This window comes from Pongo pygmaeus, chromosome 2 (genome assembly GCF_028885625.2).
Source record: "Pongo pygmaeus isolate AG05252 chromosome 2, NHGRI_mPonPyg2-v2.0_pri, whole genome shotgun sequence".
NCBI lineage: Eukaryota > Metazoa > Chordata > Mammalia > Primates > Hominidae > Pongo > Pongo pygmaeus.
Window position 1 is genome coordinate 129,330,313 of NC_085930.1, and position 22,634 is coordinate 129,352,946.

The 22,634-nt window shown below is 37.2% G+C and overlaps 1 pseudogene; it reads right to left on the bottom strand.

The window, feature by feature from the left end:
- Positions 1 to 17,370, bottom strand: part of LOC129032917 (eukaryotic translation initiation factor 3 subunit K-like) — a 91,841-nt pseudogene extending 74,471 nt beyond the window's left edge.
- Between the last annotated feature and the right edge of the window lie 5,264 nt (positions 17,371 to 22,634).

Here is a 22,634-nt window from a genome sequence, read left to right on the forward strand (position 1 = left end):
CCAACACTATGTTGAATAGGAGTGGTGAGAGAGGGCATCCCTGTCTTGCGCCAGTTTTCAAAGGGAATGCTTCCAGTTTTTGCCCATTCAGTGTGATACTGGCTGTGGGTTTGTCATAAATAGCTCTTATTATTTTGAGATACATTCCATCAGTACCTAGTTTATTGAGAGTTTTTAATATGATGGGCTGTTGAATTTTGTCGAAAGCCTTTTCTGTAGCTATTGAGATAATCATGTGGTTTTTGTCTTTGGTTCTGTTTATCTGATGGATTACATTCATTGATTTGTGTATGTTGAACGAGACTTGCATCCCAGGGATGAAGCCGACTTGATCTTGGTGGATAAGCTTTTTGATGTGCTGCTGCTTTTGGTTTACCAGTATTTTATTGAGGATTTTCACATCGATGTTCATCAGGGATATTGGTCTAAAATTCTCTTTTTTTGTTGTGTCTCTGCCAGGCTTTGGTATCAGGATGATGCTGGCCTCATAAAATTAGTTAGGAGGATTCCCTCTTTTTCTATTGATTGGAATAGTTTCAGAAGGAATGATACAAGCTCCTCTTATACCTCTGGTAGAATTCGGCTGTGAATCCGTCTGGTCCTGGACTATTTTTGGTGGCTAGGCTATTAATTATTGCCTCAATTTCAGAGCCCGTTATTGGTCTATTCAGCAATTCAACTTCTTCCTGGTTTAGTCTTGGGAGGGTGTACGTGTCCAGGAATTTATCCATTTCTTCTAGATTTTCTAGTTTATTTGCGTAGAGGTGTTTATGGTATTCTCTCATGGTAGTTTGTATTTCTGTGGGATCAGTTGTGATATCCCTTTATCATTTTTTATCGCATCTATTTGATTCTTCTCTCTTTTCTTCTTTATTAGTCTTGCTAGTGGTCTGTTAATTTTGTTGATCTTTTCAAAAAACCAGCTCCTGGATTCACTGATTTTTTGAAGGGTTTTTTTGTGTCTCTACCTCCTTCAGTTCTCTGATCTTAGTTACTCCTTGCCTTCTGCTAGTTTTTGAATGTGTTTGCTCTTGCTTCTCTAGTTCTTTTAATTGTGATGTTAGGGTGTCGATTTTAGATCTTTCCTGCTTTCTCTTGTGGGCATTTAGTGCTATAAATTTCCCTCTACACACTGTGTCCCAGAGATTCTGGTGCATTGTGTCTTTGTTCTCATTGGTTTCAAAGAACATCTTTATTTCTGCCTTCATATCGTTATTTACCCAGTAGTCTTTCAGGAGCAGGTTGTTCAGTTTCTACGTAGTTGTGCGGTTTCTTAATCCTGAGTTCTTATTTGATTGCACTGTGTACGTGAGTTTCTTAATCCTGAGTTGTAATTTGATTGCACTGTGGTTTGAGAGACAGTTTGTTGTGATTTCTGTTTTTTACATTTGCTGAGGAGTGCTTTACTTCCGACTATGTGGTCAGTTTTGGAATAAGTGTGATGTGGTGCTGAGAAGAATGTATATTCTGTTGATTTGGGGTGGACAGTTCTGTAGATGTCTATTAGGTCCACTTGGTGCAGAGCTGAGTTGAAGTCCTGGATATCCTTGTTAACCCTCTGTCTCGTTGATCTGTCTAATATTGACAGTGGGGTGTTAAAATCTCCCATTATTATAATGCGGGAGTCTAAGTCTCCTTTTCAGGTCTCTCAGGACTTGCTTTATGAATCTGGGTGCTCCTGTATTGGGTGCATATATATTTAGGATGGTTAGCTCTTCTTGTTGAATTGATCCCTTTACCACTATGTAATGGCCTTCTTTGCCTCTTTTGATCTTTGTTGGTTTAAAGTCTGTTTTATCAGAGACTAGGATTGCAACCCCTGCTTTTTTTTGTTTTCCATTTGCTTGGTAGATCTTCCTCCATCCCTTTATTTTGAACCTATGTGTGTCTCTGCACATGAGATCAGTCTCCTGAATATAGCATAGTGATGGGTCTTGACTCTGTGGAATTTGCCAGTCTATGTCTTTTAATTGGGGCATTTAGCCCATTTACATGTAAGGTTAATATTGTTATGTGTGAATTTGATCCTGTCATTATGATGTTAGCTGGTTAATTTGCCTGTTAGTTGATGCAGTTTCTTCCTAGCATTGATGGTCTTTACAATTTGGCATGTTTTTGCAGTGGCTGGTACCGGTTGTTCCTTTTCATGTTTAGTGCTTCTTTCAGGAGCTCCTGTAAGGCAGGCCTGGTGGTGACAAAATCTCTTAGCATTTGCTTGTCTGTAAAGGATTTTATTTCTCCTTCACTTATGAAGCTTAGTTTGGCTGGATATGAAATTCTGGGTTGAAAATTCTTTTCTTTAAAAATGTTGAATATTGGCCCCCTCTCTTCTGGCTTGTAGGGTTTCTGCTGAGAAATCCGCTGTTAGTCTGATGGGCTTCCCTTTGTGGGTAACCCAACCTTTCTCTCTGGCTGCCCTCAGCATTTTTTCCTTGATTTCAACCTTGGTGAATCTGACAATTATGTGTCTTATGGTTGCTTTTCTCGAGGAGTATCTTTGTGGTTCTCTGTATTTCCTGAATTTCAGTGTTGGCCTGCCTTGCTAGGTTGGGGAGGTTCTCCTGGATAATATCCTGAAGAGTGTTTTCCAGCTTGGTTCCATTCTCCCCATCACTTTCAGGTACACCAATCAAACATAGATTTGGTCTTTTCACACAGTCCCATATTTCTTGGAGGCTTTGTTCATTTCTTTTTACTCTTTTTTCTCTAAACTTCTCTTCTTGCTTCATTTCATTAATTTGATCTTCAATCACCGATACCCTTTCTTCCACTTAATCAAATCAGCTATTGAAGCTTGTGCATGCATCACATAGTTCTCGTGCCATGGTTTTCAGCTCCATCAGGTCATTTAAGGTCTTCTCTACACTTTTTATTCTAGTTAGCCATTCGTCTATCTTTTTTCAAGGTTTTTAGCTTCTTTGCGATGGCTTTCAACATCCTCCTTTAGCTCGGAGAACTTTGTTATTACCAACTTTCTGAAGCCTACTTCTGTCAACTCGTCAAAGTCATTCTCCTTCCTGCTTTGTTCCATTGCTGGTGAGGAGCTGCAATCCTTTGGAGGAGAAGGGGCGCTCTGGTTTTCAGAATTTTCAGCTATTCTGCTCTGGTTTCTCCCCATCTTTGTGGTTTTATCTACCTTTGGTCTTTAATGATGGTGACCTACAGATGGGGTTTTGGTGTGGATGTCCTTTCTGTTTGTTAGTTTTCCTTATAACATTCAGGTCCCTCAGCTGCAGGTCTGTTGGAGTTCGCTGGAGGTCCACTCCAGACCCGGTTTGTCTGGGTTTCACCAGTGGAGGCTGCAGAACAGCAAATATTGCAGAACAGCAAATATTGCTGCCTGATTCTTCCTCTGCAAGCTTTGTCTCAGAGGGGCACCTGGCTATATGAGGTGTCAGTTGGCCCCTACTGGCAGTTGTCTCCAAGTTAGGCTACACGGGGGTCAGGGACCCACTTGAGGAGGCAATCTGTCCGTTCTCAGAGCTCAAACACCATGCTGGGAGAACCACTGCTCTCTTCAGAGCTGTGAGACAGGGACGTTTAAGTCTGCAGAAGTTTCTGCTCCTTTTGTTCAGCTATGCCTTGCCCCCAGAGGTGGAGTCTACAGAGGCAGGCAGGCCTTGTTGAGCTGCGGTGGGCTCCCCGCAGTTCGAGCTTCCCAGCGGGTTTGTTTACCTACTCAATCCTCAGCAATGGTGGACGCCCCTTCCCCAGCCAGGTTTGCCACCTTGCAGTTCAATCTCGGACTAGCAGTGAGCAAAGCTCCGTGGGCGTGGGGCCCACTGAGCTAGGTGCAGGATATAATCTCCTGGTGTGGCATTTGCTAAGGCCATTGGAAAAGCGCAGTGTTTAGGTTGCAGTGTCCCAATTTTCCCGGTACAGACTGTCACGGCTTCCCTTGGCTAGGAAAGGGAAATCCCCCGACCCCTTGGGCTTCCCGGTTGAGGTGATGCCCCACCCTGCTTTAGCTCACCCTCCGTGGGCTGCACCCACTGTCCAACCAGTCCCAATGAGATGAACCAGGTACCTCAGTTGGAAATGCAGACATCACCCGACTTCTGCGTTGATCACCGAGTTATCTGGTTTTTTGACAGAATTTATATTATTGGATCTAAAAACTCATTCAGCAAGCACCTACTGAAAGCCTACTATGATTTACACTAGGCTATAATACTGAATAACATACTCAGGACTGCCCTCATAGAGCCTCCGTTCTAGTGGAAAGAGCCAGATAAGAAACAAGCACACAATTAAATATATAGTGTGTGATATGGTGCAAATATTAGTAAGACAACAGGAGGAAGGAACTATGGTATGGGGATGGCTACTATTTTATGTCGGGTAATCAAGAAATAGACTTTGGGGAGTGACATTTGAACATAAAGAATTAAATGAAGTGAGAGAGCAAGCCATGTAGCTATCAGGGGAAGATATTTCCCAAGTAGAGAGAACAGCAATTGCAAAGGCCTGATAATGGGACCATGCTTAGAATTTTCTAGGAATAGCAAGGAGGCCAATGAAGATGGAGAAGAGTAAGCTAGTTGGTATTCCATAAGGGCAGGTATTTTTTTCTGCTTTGTTTACTGCTGTACCCTCAGCCAGTGTCCAATATATAGTAAACACTAAACAAATATATGCTGAATAAATGAATGTATGAGAACAGGGAGAAAGAAGAAGATGTAAGTCACTGTAAGAACTTTGGATTTTAGTGAGTAAAAAGAGCAGCCCAGGATTGCTGGGACATGTGGTAGTTCTGTTTTCAATGTCTTTAGAAACCTCCAGACTGTTTCCCTTAATGGCCATACCAATCTACATTCCCACCAATAGTGTACTAGAGTTCCTTTTTCTCCATACTCTTGCCAACATTTATTATTTTTTGACTTTTTGATAGTAGCTATCCTAACAGGTGTGAGGTGATACCTCATAGTAGTTTTGATTTGCATTTCCCTGATGATTAATGATATTGAGCAATATCACATATTTCATATACCCATTGTCCATTTTTATGTGTTCCTTGGAGAAATGTCTATTGAGGTATTTTATCCATTTTTAAATTGGGTTATTTTTCCTCTATTGAATTGTATGAGTTCTTTATACATTTTGGATATTAACCCCTAACCAAGTATATGGTTTGCAAATATTTTTTCCTAATCCATAGGCTGTTGTTTTATTTTGTTGTTTCCTTTGTTGTGCTTTTCAGTTTTATGCAGTCCCATTTATTTGTTTTTGCCTTTGTGACCTGAGATTTTGGTGTAATAGTAAAAAAAAAAAAAAAAAATCATTGCCAAAGCCAATGTTCAAGAGTTTTCCCCTTTGTTTTATAGTTTCTGGTTTTATATTTAGGTATTTTATCCATTTTATATGAAGTTTGGGTATGATTTCAGGATCCAATTTCATTATTTTGCATGTTGAAATACAGTTTTTCCAGCCCCATTTATTGAAGAGACTATTCTTTCCTCATTGTGTCCTCTTGGTACCCTTTTCAAAAATTAGTGAACTGTATATGTTTGGATTTATTTTTGGGCTTTCTACTCTGTTCTACTGGTCTATGTGTCTGTTTTTATGCCAGTACCATGCTGTTTTGACTACTATAGCTTTGTAATATAATTTTAAATCAGAACGTGTGATGCCTCCAATTTTTTTTTTCTCAGAATTGTGTTGGTTTTTTTTTGTTTTTTTTATTTATTATTGTTATACTTTAGGTTTTAGGGTACATGTGTGCAATGTGCAGGTTAGTTACATATGTATACATGTGCCATGCTGGTGTGCTGCACCCACTAACTCATCATCTAGCATTAGGTGTATCTCCCAATGCTATCCCTCCCCCCTCCCCCCACCCCACAACAGTCCCCAGAGTGTTTTGTTCCCCTTCCTGTGTCCATGTGTTCTCATTGTTCAATTCCCACCTATGAGTGAGAATGAATATGCGGTGTTTGGTTTTTTGTTCTTGCAATAGTTTATTGAGAATGATGATTTCCAATTTCATCCATGTCCCTACAAAGGACATGAACTCATCCTTTTTTATGGCTGCATAGTATTCCATGGTGTATATGTGCCACATTTTCTTAATCCAGTCTATCATTGTTGGACATTTGGGTTGGTTCCAAGTCTTTGCTATTGTGAATAATGCCGCAATAAACATACGTGTGCATGTGTCTTTATAGCAGCATGATTTATAGTGGATTAAAGACTTAAACGTTAGACCTAAAACCATAAAAACCATAGAAGATAACCTAGGCGTTACCATTCAGGACATAGGCATGGGCAAGGACTTCATGTCTAAAACACCAAAAGCAATGGCAACAAAAGCCAAAATTGACAAATGGGATCTAATTAAACTAAAGAGCTTCTGCACAGCAAAAGAAACTACCATCAGAGTGAACAGGCAACCTACAAAATGGGAGAAAATTTTCGCAACGTACTCATCCAACAAAGGGCTAATATCCAGAATCTACAATGAACTCAAACAAATTTACAAGAAAAAAACAAACAACCCCATCAAAAAGTGGGCGAAGGACATGAACAGATACTTCTCAAAAGAAGACAGTTATGCAGCCAAAAGACACATGAAAAAATGCTCATCATCACTGGCCATCAGAGAAATGCAAATCAAAACCACAATGAGATACCATCTCACACCAGTTAGAATGGCAATCATTCAAAAGTCAGGAAACAACAGGTGCTGGAGAGGATGTGTAGAAATAGGAACACTTTTACACTGTTGGTGGGACTGTAAACTAGTTCAACCATTGTGGAAGTCAGTGTGGCGATTCCTCATGGATCTAGAACTAGAAATACCATTTGACCCAGCCATCCCATTACTGGGTATATACTCTCAGAATTGTTTTGGCTATTCAGGGTCTTTCATGGGTCCATACAACTTTGGGATTGTTTATTTTTATTTCTGTGAAGAATGCCATTGGGATTTTGAGATGGATTGCATTGAGTCTGTATATTGCCTTGGGTAATGTGAACATTTAAAAAATATTAATTCTTCCAATCCATGAACTCAGGGATATCTTTTCATTTGTGTTTTTTTTTTCTAGTTTCTTTCATCAATGTTTTATAGTTTTCAGTATACCTGGTCTCCAACTTATGATGGTCTGACTTACAATTTTTCAAATTTACAGTGGTGCAAAACCATCAAAATTTCAACATAGTGTATAGCATTCGATGAGTTACATGAACTATTCAACATTTTATTATAAAATAAACTTTGTTTTAAACAATTTTGCCTAACTGTAAGCTAATGTAAGTGTTCTGAGTACATTTACGGTAATCTATACTAAGTAATGATGTTCATTAGGTTAGGTTTATTAAATGCTTTACATTTTCAAATTTTGATGGGCTTATTAGAAGGTAATTTTATCATAAGGAGCATCTATATAGATTTTTCACTTCTTTGCTTAAATTTATTCCTAGGCATTTTTGGATGCTATTGTAAGTGGGATTTTCTTGATTTATTTTTCACTTAGGTCATTATTTGTGAATGAAAATGCTACAGAAAGAAATTTAAAATAGAAATACCATATGACTCAGCAATCTCTCTTCTGAGATTATATCCAAAAGAAATGAAATCACCACGTGATAAAGATACCTGCACTCCCAAGTTCCTTACAGCATTATTCACAAAAGCTAAAATATGAGAACAACCTAAGTATCTATAGATGGACATATGGATAAATAAACTGTAGTACCTATATCAGTGGAATATTAATCAGCCCTAAAATGAACAAGATCTTGTCATTGCCACAGCGTGAATGAACCTAGAGGACATTATGCTAAGTGAAATAAGCCAGACACAGAAACAAAAATATTGCATGAATAACTCACCTATATGTAGAGTCTTTTAAAAAAATCAAATATACAGAGATAGAGAACAAACAATGGTTACCAGGGATGTGGGGAGGGCAGGAAATGAGGAGATGTAGGTCAGAGAATACAAAGTGGCAAATATGTATGATTAACAGGTCAGATCTAATATACAATATGAGAATTATAGGTAATAAAACTGTACTGTATGTGAGATTCATGCTAAATGAGTAGATTTTACCTGCTCTTGCCACGAAAACAGACAGAAGGGTAACTATGTGAGATGATGATTATGTTAATTTGCTTCACCATAGTAACCTTTCTGCCATGTATATGCATCCCACAACATCATGTTATATGCGTTATTTATACACAATAAAAATTATTTTTAAAAAACACAGCCATTAAAGGGATCTGAGCAGACAAGTGCCATGATTTGTCTTAGATTTTAATGGATCACTATATTTACAATAGATTCGACTTTAGGGAGAAAGGACTGAAGTAGAAAGAATAGGAAGAAGGTTGTTTCAACAATAAACTGCATCAAACAGTGAAATCAGCAGGTCCTGCACAATAATTATGTAAGATCTGAATTACAGTGACTTACAAAGCTGAAGGGATGGTATATATTAAGCGTGTGTCAGACTAAGCTATGTAGTAATAAAATGAGACAAGCTAAATATTCCAATTAGACCTTCATGGTGGTTGGTGTGCAGTTGATAACCTGATCCTCAGTTTTGCAAATTTAGAGGGTCTTTTGTCAATTCACACATGACAGGCTCTTGAAATAAACTCAAGTCAACCAAAGTCCCACAAGAAAGACTATAGACATATCTCACAGAACAACTAGTACAGGTCATTGGCATGGACAGAGACTGATTAAGGACTGAGCTAACCAGGCAGTTTCCAAGGTGCCAATTTATAAGGGTTATGAAAATGTCACTGGAATTATATCAAATTGAAATAATTGTTTTTAACTAGACTCCTCCCAGAGAGACTAGTCCCTGAAGATAGCTCTCCAGTGAGCAATGCTGGCAGCTAAAGAACAATGTTCACGGTATTCATACTCACATGTATTCGTCTGCTCTCTCCTTGACTCTGGGCTGTACATGTGACTCATTTCTTACCAACAGAATGAGATGGAGGTGACCCTGCATGGCTTCAGAGGTTAGATCAGAAGGAGCCTTACAGCTTCCACCTTTTTTCTAAGAACATTCACTCTGAGAAAGCCACTGGCTATGTAAAAAGCCCACTACACTGCTGTAGAAACCATGTGGAGGGGCTCTGAAGCTGTATGGAGAAAGAGAAGGCCCGGAGGAGCCTGGCCTTGCAGTCATTCTGTAAGGCAGCAGGCATATCTTGAATGCCCTAGACCAGATGAGTTACTAGCTGAATACCTCTGAGTGGCTAGCCAAAAGTCATCCTGCCAAATTCTGCCTAAATTCTGGACAACAGAATCATGAAAAAAATAAAATGATTTTTACGTTAAGCCACTAACTTTTGAGGCAGTTCATTATGCAACAATAGCTATTATAAAAAGAACAATAGTGTATGTGTTTTGTAGGAATAATTTAATAAACCACTTAGAGATAAGACTCCTATATGGCCTGATCATAGGCATAATCACTGAGCATCATTAAGCCAACTTCTAATGAAAGAGGCTAGGTGCTGTTATATAACGGTAGAGGATGCATGTTTGAAACCAGACTTTTTAATTTCTTAGGGCAGCGGAGGAGAGGAAGCATTACCACCAGTGACCTTCCTCAGTCTTTCTCCCATAGCACAGGGTGTGAGTCTAACCTGGGATGCTGGCCACCGCTTCTCTTTTCCAGGAGACTCATTCAGAAAAAAAAGAAATTGTATGTCAGTATGTTGTTCTATGCATACTGTATTAACATATAGGGAATAGATATCTTTGTTGGAATTGTGTTTGAAGTAGAAACTAGATGTTTGAGGCAGATACTAGATTTGGGGGTTTTTTAACTTTTTTTTTTTTTTTTGAGATAGAGTCTCAATCTGTTACCCAGGTTGGTGTGCAGTGGTGTGATCATAGCTCACTGCAGCCTAAAACTCCTGGGCTCAAGCCATCCTCCTGTCTCAGTCTTAGCCTCAGGAGTCACTGAGACTACAGGTATGAGCCCCAGTGGACACTAGATGTTTAAAATTCCTGGAAAGACACAATCCCAACTTCATGTTATAATAACCTATACTGTATGGTCCTAATTGTCTTAGGATGGAAAAATATTTTTCCACAGCTATTGATTGCCATATTTCTAAAAGCTATATGTACATCCATTCTCAATATAGGACGAATAACACTCACATTGCAATTTGGTCATCATTATCTAAGACTCCAAGTGCAGGCATTATTTTATGATTTTCTAAGTCTCCTCCAAGACCATCCCCAACAAAATAAGTCAGGTTTAGCTTTTTTCACTTATGGGATTCAGTGTACATTTATGGGATTCGGTGTATAAGTAGCTTATTAGTATGTAGTACGATTTGATTAGAAAATATATATATTCTAGAAGACATACAATCAGAAGAAAACTTCATTTAGTCTTTGGTATAATTCCTAAGGACAATAACACTTAACAATATCCAACTTGAAAGGAATATTCATTTATGGTAAACACTATGCTAGATAAGTCTATAAATTTCACACGAAACCCATAAGGTAGATATTATTACAATTTACATTTTATATCTAATCATATTAGAAAGCTAAGGCTTAGAAATCTTAAATATTTACTCATGGTTAAATAACAGTGCCTAGCTCCTAAGTCTGTGTTCCTATTGGTGATTATAACAAGGCGAGACCTGGCTGTAAGAATTTATAAAGATAATCATTGGCCACTAAGAAGGTAATTTTTTTGGTTTAAAACTCTGTCTCAGTCACTTGAACCCGGGAGGCAGAGGTTGCAGTGAGCCAAGATCATGCCACTGCACTCCAGCCTGGCAACAGCGAGACTCCATCTCAAAACAAAACAAAACAAAACAAAACCCTGTCTCAAACTTCAGAATATAAAAGGTAGAACATATTTGTGTTGTTTATTAACAACACTGGAAAACTATGAAAATATTAATTTGTATTAGATTACCACATACTTTATTATACAAAATTACAAAGAATTGCTATAGATCAAAAACACAAAATAGTTTATCCCCAGGAAAGCATTTCACTGAACTTTTATACTCTTGGGATAAATATGAGAAAAAGGAACAGTAAGATCTTGAAAAGCATTAGAACCCATTTCAACATCACATGTGATTCTGGCATGCTTCTCCATTTATTTCTCCTTCAGGGTTTTCACAGTATTGATGACATGCCCATGAAAAAGGGAAAAATAGTCATGATTGAAAATATGGATCTGATTTAAACTCTCATGAAAATTCCAATTTCAGCACTCAATATTTGGTGGATTTGTGTGTGTGTGGTCAAAAGACATAAATTTCTTTAATGTGAAAACTGGTAAAGTTAGGTTTTTTCATTTAAAAGCGTGTTGAGTTAGCCTCTTCGCTTTCCAACTCAAATATCTTTGAAGTTCCAGAGATCTTATAACAATGCTGAAAATTAATACAACTTATCTAAGGCCAGCATTAGGAATGTATTTCTAACTATAAGGCTCATGGAACTAGTTGAAGAAAAACCAGATGGCCCAATGATGCTTTGTCCTTAAGTAAGACAGAATCCCTTATTTAAAAGAATGGAAAAAATGGAGTAGGAGACTTCATCCTTTTTCCATTTCCCCTCACAGATCTGGGGTAATAACCAAAATGAGTGACATTCTCCTGCACAGTTCTGCTTTTCCGGGATTCCAAAGGGATGCCTAGTATCTTTACAATCGTGTTGAAACTATATCTGCCAGAACATAGTAGGATTTGGAGGAGGGAGGTGTTCAGAATGGAAGAAAGTTGTGCTAGCCTGAAAGTGGTACCCTTTGCCTCTAGTCCCCAGAAACAAAGAGCCATAAGAGTAAGAGCTTGGCTGCTCATTATAGGGGTGGGGGAGGGTACCTTTTATCATGTGTCTATCACTTTAGCCCTACAGAGAACCAGGCATGGGTGGCAAGAAAATCCTTGAATCATGTTCACAGATTGTATTTTCTTCTAGAGTCATTTCTCATTGTCAGAAAAAAAAAAGAAACTCACAATGAGAGAATCTTTCCTAAAATTTGAATAAGATATAATTTAGTCTATTAAAAATGCAGCTCTCTTTTCAAAACTTTTCTGTCCAGCTAGGAAAGTTCTTAAGCACCATTTTTGGCACTTGCATTTCTTTAAGCAACATTGAAAGGGTGAAGAGCTGTGAAAGCAACCAAAAAAATAAAATTAAAAAAGTCCTTTGTAGAACATATTGCACCAACTGCTTCCAATCACTGGTTTCCAATTACTGTCAAACAAGAATTCTGTTGGATTTCTTTAGCTATTTTCCTCTTTATCTTGATTTTGAATTTTTAAAAATGAATAATTTAGAGAGAACTGAAATTGTCATCTATAAATTTTATCATTCCTTCTTTGAATAGTTATGGTAAATGACTTGAAGGCATTCATAATACATGTTCTCACTTTCTGAACAAATTCCTTGAAAACAGTACAAAGAGTTACATGCCAACTTTCTAGAAGATGAGATTGTGAATTAAATCATTTCTATATGTGGGAAAATTATACAAATCTACCAATACTAATGGCGTGTGTCACTTTTAGAATTAAGGTTTGACTGCTATCTTGATGTAAGTCCAAGCTCATAACCTCTACTGTCAAGAGTCTTCCACCAAGTTAGTTGAGCCCCTCATCCACAAAGTTTTCCCTACCTATATCACTGGAGAATAAATAAGATGCTATTATATTGACTGCCTTTTTTTGAAATGGAATGTAATAGAGTTTGATTGTTTACATTCAGGTTACTTTTCATAAAAGTTTCACTGTCTCTTTTTGGTAAGAGTCCATGCCACTTGGGTTACGAAATGGACAGAAAAGGTCTCTGAGTCTCTAGTAAGTCTCCTTATTTCCTTAAGCGAATACTCTCAAGGGCCTTTTTTAGTGAAAACAAGTAAGTTGATGATTAATTTTTATAAGAACTAAAGCATCAAACCTCAGAGCCTCTCTTTTCATCACAAGTTGCATTTTCACTGCAGAGTTTGATTTGTATAAGAATAGTTTCCAGATAGAGCTGAAATCAAAAAATAAAATCAAATCTGTGAAAGAAAAATCCAACCTTGCAAGCTACTCTTTATCATTAGGACAAAGGCTTCTGTCTGGGATTTTGCTCTATGATGCTTCATCATTTTTCCTCTAAGGAGGGAAATAAGAATTCATTCCGGAGTGCACAGTATTCTGAGCAACTCCTCCCACTGACTATGTGAGTAACAGGGGAGAGAAAGAATTTAGGGTTATTTCCTATGTTACTAAAAATTTGAGGGTTTTTTTTTCATGTATTCAATTATTCTATTAAACACTGAAAACTGGGAAGGAAATGTTTAGAGCAAGGTGTCTTTGTGAAGAGTGCAGCATTTGTTGACATTTTCAAGAAGCATGATGCCCTCAGTGTGAGGAACCACGCCCACAACACAGCCTTTCAAATGTAGCCCTCTCTGTACAAGCAGCCTGACTATTTTTTAATCAATTTTCTTATTCCTGAAAAACACTCATGTGTTTTAGAAAATTATTTTCCACAATTGGATTTTAAATGTGTCTTCAAGAATACTGGTTTCAAGAAGCCACTGTTGAGGATTTCTCAGCACAAAAAAATCAGCAAGAATAATTTTTTATCCACCCTAACAAATGTTTAAATAAGCATATAGGCTGGGTGCAGTGGCTCATGCCTGCAATCCAGCACTTCAGGAGGCTGAGGGGGGTGGATTGCCTGAGGTCAGGAGTTCGAAACCGGCCTGGCCCACATGACAAAAACCTGTCTCTACTAAAAATACAAATAAATAAATAAATAAATAAGCTGGGCAAGCCCAGCTACTCAGGAGGCTGAGGCAGGAGAATCACTTGTACATGGGAGGCAGAGGTTGCAGTGAGCCAAGATCATGCCAATACACTCCAACCTGGGCGACAGGGACAGACTATCTCAAAATAATAAAAATAAATAAATAAATAAGTATTTAAGTTCAAGGGCATAGGCTCCTGTTGCTAAGAATTCATTCACAAGTTAGAATGTATTCCCATCTGTTTTCTTCACTCCCTAGGTCATTGTGAGGCGCCGAGGAGAAGAAGTTGAGTCTGTTAAGGACCTTAATGATTTCTGGTGGGTAGCAATTTTTAACATTATCATGTGTTTTTCAGTTATAGGAGTGTATAGCAAGGAAATTAAGCCAGAAATAGTGACTTCCACTCTAGAAGTTTGCTAGTGTAAAAGTGGGAGATAAATGAAGAACTCAAGGAAGTAAACATAGTCATAAAAACATATTATTTAAATTTCTTGGAGAAGCAAAATTTGGGCTTGATTCAGGTTTAGAGCAGGGTTCTTCTACCATGGAACTACTGACATTTGATCTGGATAATTCTTTGTTAGGAGGATCTTCCCCATGCAGATGTTGAACAGCATCCCTGGTCCCCAACTAACAGAGGACAGTAGCACCTCCCCATACCAGCTGTGACAACCAAAAGTATCTGTAGACATTGCCAAATATTGTCTAAGAGGTAAAGTCACCTCCAATTGAGAACTACTGGCTTACAGAAAGAAATATTTCCTTAAAGAAATAAGTGAGTTCAAGAAATTGACCTTGGAAGAAAGGTCAATGGTGGGGCAGGATTGCAAACAAGCAGACGGGATCAAAGGCACCTATGTGGGAACTTATTTTGGAGGGGAAAAAGGGGCAATTATAGAAAGGAAAGGACGGAAGCAGAGGTGAAGAGATTTTGAGAAAGACAAGAGGCAGGTTGACAAATTGCCTTATTTTAGAAAAGTACAGAGGAGACCCAGGTGGAAATTAGGAGTTGAAATTGGAAAATGTCAATAGCCCATGCTATAAGAGGGAAGTGAACAAAGTGTCAAATGAATCGTGGCTTTATGAGAACACTGAGGCTCTATGTACAGAAGAATTCAATCAGAAAGTTCATATGGCTTTCTTCTGGAATACTCAGCCAATCGAAATTATTATGTGACTTCCTCCAGGAGAATTCAGTCTCCAGAAGTGACAGCTGAAGGAACAGATTTTGGTGTTCACCAAAAGTTGGGAATCAGCAAAGCCCACAAGCTAGAAAGTCAAAGGAGAAATTATTTCTGTGATGCTATCAAGAACATTAATTATAATGATTTACAAAAAAAGTAGCAAGGCTCTGGTAGATGCTAGAGGATTTGGAAATAAGAGAGGGAAGGGATTTTTGGTTTGTTTGTTTTCCTAAGTCAACAAATCTTTATTAAAACCTGCAGTTACTAGGAGGAGGCCATGATGCTGGATGCACTTTCTTTTGTTTTTTTTTGTTTGTTTGTTTGTTTTTTGAGAAGGAGTCTCACTGTGTCACCAGGCTGGAGTGCACTGGCCTGATCTCTGCTCACTGCAACCTCCACCTTCTGGGTTCAAGTGAGTCTCCTGCCTCAGCCCCCCGAGTAGCTGGAATTACAGGCACGTGCCACCACACCCAGTTAACTTTTGTATTTTTCAGTGGATACAGAGTTTCACCATGTTGGCCAGGATGGTCTCGATCTTTTGACCTCGTGATCCACCCGCCTCAGCCTCCCAAAGTGCTGGGATTACAGGTGTGAGCCACCGCGCCCAGCCAGGATGCACTTTCAAAGTCGATCTTCTCCACAATCTTCTTGGGCTTCACGCTTTCTTCTTGGCTACAGATGAAGATCTGCCCTGACTCATTGGTGCTTCAGCCATATTTTCTCATCCATATCTTCAGCTGGCTGGCTGTCAAATCCCCGAGCATCTCAGCCAGCAGCCAGCAGTAAATGTGCTGGCTGAGTGATATCCATGACATGGCAGACAAATTTTCTAACAGCCTTCGAAGCCAGTTATACCTTCCAGAAGGGTCATGTTTTCATCCAGGGCTTGCCAGAAGGCCTGGAAGTGTCAAATCTCCAGCAGATCCCCCAGGTACAAAATCTGTTGGATCGGCTGCTTTTCTTGATGTGCTTGGATGACCATGTCCTTGCACAGGGTGAAGTTGGTGTGGCATGGGTTAGTGAAGGCCTTCAGTGGAATCTTGGTGGTGACTGCGGTCTAAAGAAGGCTGGGTTGAACTAGTACAGCTTCAGGACAGTCAAGTTGGCTTCTAGATCATAGGCATTCTCCTTGGCCTGTATCTCCACATAGCTCCCCAGGGAGGCCAGGTTCTCAGAATTATACCTGTGGATATTGTTGAGCAACTTGCCCACACTCACTCTTATCTGCTAAAACATCACTATGACTATGGTCACCTTCCACAACCAGGGCTGGAACAGGGAAGTTTTTTAATGAGAGAGAACAGATTTTGTAAGAGTGACAATAGGAAAGATGAATGGAAGTAGTGGTTCAAGAGCAGAGTTTCAAACCCAGACGTCTTCACTTACCAGGTGCAATAAAGAGCCTAGAGAGGTTGTTGGAAAGTAAGGAAGGTGACAAAATTATAGATTTAACATATTGAAAAAGTCATAAACATGTATACTAAAATAACCAAAGAAAATGTTAAGAAAAGATGTATAGAAAAATACAGATGATATTAATAAAAATAAGGCCCTTAAACTCAAAAAAAACTTTTAAACTTTTACAGTGTTAACTATGTTGACTTTTAAAAGAAAGAACTTTATAATCCATCATCTGTATCCAAAAATACTAAATCAGAATGTTCTATAAAGTGCCCACAAAATAAACTACTCAAACTTTAAATATGCTTAACAATTTTTCTTCAAATTTGGCTTCCTTTTCATTTCTCATTAGGAGCCGAAATCCTGCCAATGTTGAAATGTATAGTTTTACCTATTTTTAGTTAAATTAAAGTTTAAATACATTTTCATGATTTTTTTCTTTATGTTCCCATGTAAAAAGATCTTGGGCAACCTATTCAAGGTTCTCCCAAACAGGTTAGAATTTTCTTCAAACAAGAAAAAGTTAACCTCACTGCCATTCTTTGGTTAATGGAAGAATTAATTTTTTACATATTTCTGATTCTTTTTATCATCAAGATGGTACAGTGTGGGGAAAATAGCATTTAAATTACTTGTATAAACTCATTTCTTTACGTTTAGGTTAAATTACTTTGTCTTTTAACTACTTCTCATGCAGCATTTTAAGGCAAATTTAGGTAAGACATAGCTATATAATAGAGGAAAGGGCACACCTCTAAACCTAGGCAGGTAGGAAGGAGCTGGTATGTTATTTCTGTTTTAACCATGTCTGTAAATGACCACTAAATCAGGATTTCTCACCCTGATAAATAATTTCCAGTTTTTACTTTCTATAGTTTATGCTACAAAAGCAAAATCTATTGAATATGCTTTTTTAAGCTACATATTCTCCTCTCCTTATTCTGATTCTTTGTTTTACCTTTCTATCAATGTGACACCTTAAGACTCACCACGTTAATGTTAATCCAGTCTTTTGGAGTACTTTCCATTTTCTCCATTTTTATGAATACCAATCAATCACTAATGAGTTAGAAGTCATTGTGAATTAATTCTAACTATTGATATAGCCAAAGTATAGAAATAAAAGCAAATCATCTAAACTGACTTACAACGTTTACTAAAGCTAAACAAATGCTTATAATACAGAAATTTCACTTAAAGGTATATATTCATGATAAATGAGTATCTATGTCCACAAAAATCCATGTTCAAAACTGTCCATATCAGCATTATTCAGCATGTCTAAAAACTGGGAAGAATCTAAATGTTCCTTAACAGGAAAAAAGATAATGGAATATTATGCTGAAATAAAAAGAACTAATTATAAACAAATTTAATAATGTGACTGGATACAAGGTAAATGCTTTTAAAAATCAATAGTAGTTTCAAATAATAGCAATGAACAATCCAAAAATGAAATTAAGAAAACAATCCCATTTGAAATAACAGCAAAAGGAGTAAAACAAAATACCAAGGTATACATTTAACAAAAGAAATGCAAGGCATATATAGTGAAAACTATTAAACATTATTAAAGGAAATGAAATATGACCCAAATAAGTGGAAAGACAGCCCATATTCACAGATCAGAAGACTTAACATTGTTAAGAAGTAAATACTCCCAAAATTGATCTGCAGATTCAATGCAAACCCTATTAAAGTTCTAGCTGCCCGTTTTTGAAAACATTGACAGTTTGATATTATCATTCATATGGAAATAAGGGACCCAGAATAGCTAAAACTATCTCAAAAAAGAACAAAGTTGAAGAACGTGCATTTCCTGATTTCAAATCCTACTACAAAGCTATAGTAATCAAGACAATGTTGTACTGGCATAAAAAAAAGATATAAAAATCAATGGAGTAGAATTGAGAAGTCAGAGATAAACCTTCATATTTTATGGTCAATTGATTTTCAATAAGGGTGCCATGATAATTCAATGGGAAAAAATTATCTTTCCAGTAATTGTTGTCTGTAAATTTTGTTATCTACATGCAAAAGAAAATTTGGACCTCTACTTCACGCCTTACACTAAAGCTAACTCAAAACAGATCATATACATAAATCTAATACCTAAAACTATAAGACTCCTAGAAGAAAATATCAGCGTAAATCTTTGTGATCTCGGCAAAGATTTAAATGAACATTTCTTCAAAGAAGCTATACAAATAGGCAATAATAAACACATGGAAGAATGCTCAACATCATTAGTCATTAGGGAACTATAAATCAAAATCCAATGAGCTATCACTTCATACCCACTAGCATGGCTATAGCCAAATAAGATGGACAATAGCTAGTACTGGTGAGGATTTGGAGAAGTTGAAGCCCTTGTAAATTGCTACTGTGAATGTACAATGGTGAAATCACTGTAGAAAACTGTTTGGCAGTTCCTAAAAATGTTAAACATAGATAATGACCCATCAGTTGCACTCCTAGGTATACAGCCTACAAAATTAGAATATATTTCCACACAAAAGCTTCTGCAAGAACGTGCATAGCAACATAATTTATAATAGCCAAAAAATAGAAATGACTCAAATGTCCATCAACTGATGAATGCATAAATAAAACATGATATATTCAGAAAATGGAATATTATTCAGGAATAAAAAAGAATGAAATACTGATGCATGCTACAAAAAGGATAAACCTTCAAAGCATTATGCTAAGTGAAAGAAGCCAGTCACAAAAGACCACATATTATGATTCAATTTATGTGAAATATCCAGAACAGGCAAGTCCATATAGATGCAGAAAGTAGGTTAGTGGTTACCTGGAGCTAGGGCAGATTTGAGGGTCAGGGGGCATATAGGCAGGAATGGGGAGCCACTGCTAATTTGATAATTTGAGATTTATTTGGGGGTTTAAAAAACTTTAAAAATTATATTTTGATGATAATTATACAACTGAATATACTAGAAATTGCTGAACTGTGTACTTTAAATGTGTGAATTTTATGGTATCTGAAATAGGTGTTAATAAAGCTGCTTTAAAAAAAAAAGAACCAGCTACTGAAACATACAGCATCATGATGATATGATAGCTGCCTTAAAGCTGTCTTGGAAGAAAATGCATATGAAAGTATTTGATAAGTTGCAAATGTTAGTATATTTATTATAACTACATGGAGAATGCAAAATTCACGTATTTTTCAAGTGACTATATTTGGGATTTTCTATTTTTTTTTTTTTTTAAGATAGGGTCTCACTCTGCCATCCAGGCTGGAGTGCAGTGGTGCATTCATGGTTCACAGCAGCCTTGAATCCTCTCATCTCAGCCTGGCAAGTAGCTAGGACCACAGGCATGTGCCACCATGCCTGGCTAAATTTTTTAATTTTTATTTTGTAGAGATGAGGACTCCCTATTTTGCCCAGGCTAGTCTTGAACTCCTGGGCTCAAGCAATCTGCCTACCTCGGCCTCCCAAAATGCTGGGATTACAAGAGTGAGCCACTGTGCCTGGCTTCAAATTTTCCTAATTTAGATATCTAGCGTAATAACTCTTACAAAATTATGCTTTGTGCTAATGTAGTTGGACTACAGGAAGGATGTGGAAGAAATAGTCAAGTGGAACTGGTGGTTGTGTTTTTTGTAACAATATTTTTTGCTACATTTCTCAACAAATATCTCCTTATGAAGATCCACAGGAGAACTTTCTGTATTTTTATATCACTAAATCTCTGGCGATTTTTTTTAATTCATGGAAACTGATTATGTTCTCATTTTTAAGATGTCTGTGAAAAACACAGAAAAATGTGTCATCTTGGCAAGGAATAGGGCTTCAGGACATGCATGTTGTACACTGTGGTCACTCAGCTTTATTCTATTTTCCTACTCATATTCTCACTCTGAATCAGTTCTCAGACTGACTTTGACTTGTTTTGACACATTATATATCTTGAAAATCTGTTTTAAATCATCTTTAGAAAGAGATGCTATAATGAACAAACAATAGCAACAACAAAGCAACATAGTTAAATCATGATCCAATTTGCCACTCCTATCTACTATGGAAGTCAAGAACAAGAACACAGACAGCAATAACATAGTAAGAAATACCCGTGTGTATAAACACAGGGACCCTGTTCCATGGGAATCACTGAACAAGCTTTTGTGGTGCCCTATATGCTCGTTTTAATACCAGAAGTCTACTGACCAGAATAGAATCCTCAGAGGGACAGGGATTTGGGTCTATTTTGTTTACTTCTCCAATTCCAGCAGCAGAAACAGTGCCTACCTCACGGTGAGTACTTAATTAAGATTTGTTGAATTAATTAGCACTGCACATAAAATGTAGCTTTTTACTTCCTCAGGGCCATGGCTACAATTATACCAAAATTCTTTCAAACTACCATGAAAATGTAAGGTATACATGAGTGGTATATAATAGGCAGAATTAAGTGAAAAGTACCTCACTGATATTGAGCAAACCAGTTAATACTTTGGCTTTCTTACTGGAGTTGTTTTAAATAGAGGTAACAAAAATGTCTAGTCCAAAATGGAATTTTTCCATCTAAAACACTATTACTCTCAATTCTACAAATAAGATGCTCAATTATTTTTCCTTATGTAAGTGTAATGCATTACTATAAGAAAACATGTAACTTAATTTTTTATAAAATCTCATTCCTTTAAATCAGCCAGTGATCTTGATATTTCAATTTCTCATGAAATATCCATTTGGTATTTCATGAAAAAGATGGAAAGGAAGCTTTTTAAAAAGACATACAAGGATGGGAACACAGAGGAAGAGAGAATAGCAATAAACATACTGTAAGCTAGAAAGTGGGCAGATGAGCAAATACCAATTCAGCAAGCCTAAATCCTGAGTCAGCAACAGCAAACACTGAAAACCAAACCTGTTGCATGCCACAGAACTCTCAAAGGACTCAGAGATGAGCAGCAACAGGCGCTTTTGGAAGAGGGTGAAGGAACAGGGACTTAAAAGAAAAATGATTGGGTAAAGGCACTGTAAGAAGCAGTTACTTTCTCAAAACCTCTTTACTATCCCATGCTACTGAGTAAAAGCTCTTCCTTCACCCTAGCAAAAGACTGTAAGTTTATTTTCTGGAGAGGGCAAATGGAAGGACTTTGTACAGGGAATTACAGGCATAGTTGAGAATATAATTTTTGAACCAAAAATGGGCATGAACTGAACATATGCTTTCTGGATGCTGAAATTCCCAATCTTCAGGACACTGGGCAGCCAGACCTTTACCCTGCAGGGAGACGACTGGAAAACACCTCTCAGAGGAATCTAACGAGCCCATGAGTAAACATATAAAATACTGACATTGGTTTGTCCCAACACACAACCTAGCTGACTATCCTAAACTGAAACTAAATGTCAACTGGCCCCACTCTCATACCAAGAGTTTATGGTTAGCTTTTAGTGTATAAGCAAGCAATTGATTTTTGTATATTTACTTCATAGTCTGTGACCTTCCTAAGTTAGCTCAACAATTGTGAATAGTGTTGTTTGTAGATTTGTTAGAATACTCTACATAATCAATCATGTCATCTGTGACTAGATGTTAGAATACATAATCAATCATGTCATCTGCGACTAGACTTTATTTTCTTTCTTGCCTAATTGCAAAGGCTAGGTTCTTCAAAACTACATTAAACATAAGTAGTGAGAGTCCGCATCCTTGTTTTGTTCCTGACCTTAGAGAATAAGTACTCTATCTTTCAATATTAAATATGATGTTAGCTATGCATTTTTCATATATGGACTTTTCCAGATTAAGGAAATTTCTTTTGTTTCTAATTTGATAAAATGTTTTATCATAAATGGATATTGAATTTTTTCAAACTCTTTTTATGCCTATTGAAATGATAATTGTTTCTCCTTTGTTAATATGGTGAATTAGTTGATTGATTCTTGAATGTTAAATCAGCTTTGCATTCCTAGAACTTATCTGCTAACATTTAATTAAGAATCTTCGGGTCTATGTTCATGAGCGTTGATGTATATGTATGTATATATACATTTATATCTTTTTTTAAGTGCATATTTTTAATGCTTCTATCTAGCCTTGGTATCAGGGTGTTATTGATTTCATGAAATGAGTTCAATAGGGCTGTCATCCTCCACTTTCTGAAAGATTTTGTGTAAAATTGGTATTATTTCTTTTTTAAATGCTAAATAGATTTCACCAATTAAGCCATGTGGGCCTGTTTCCTGGTTAGCTTTTTGGTCTTCCACTCTTAAATACAGACATACAGACATCCAAGGATTGACCCAATCTGAACATTAGA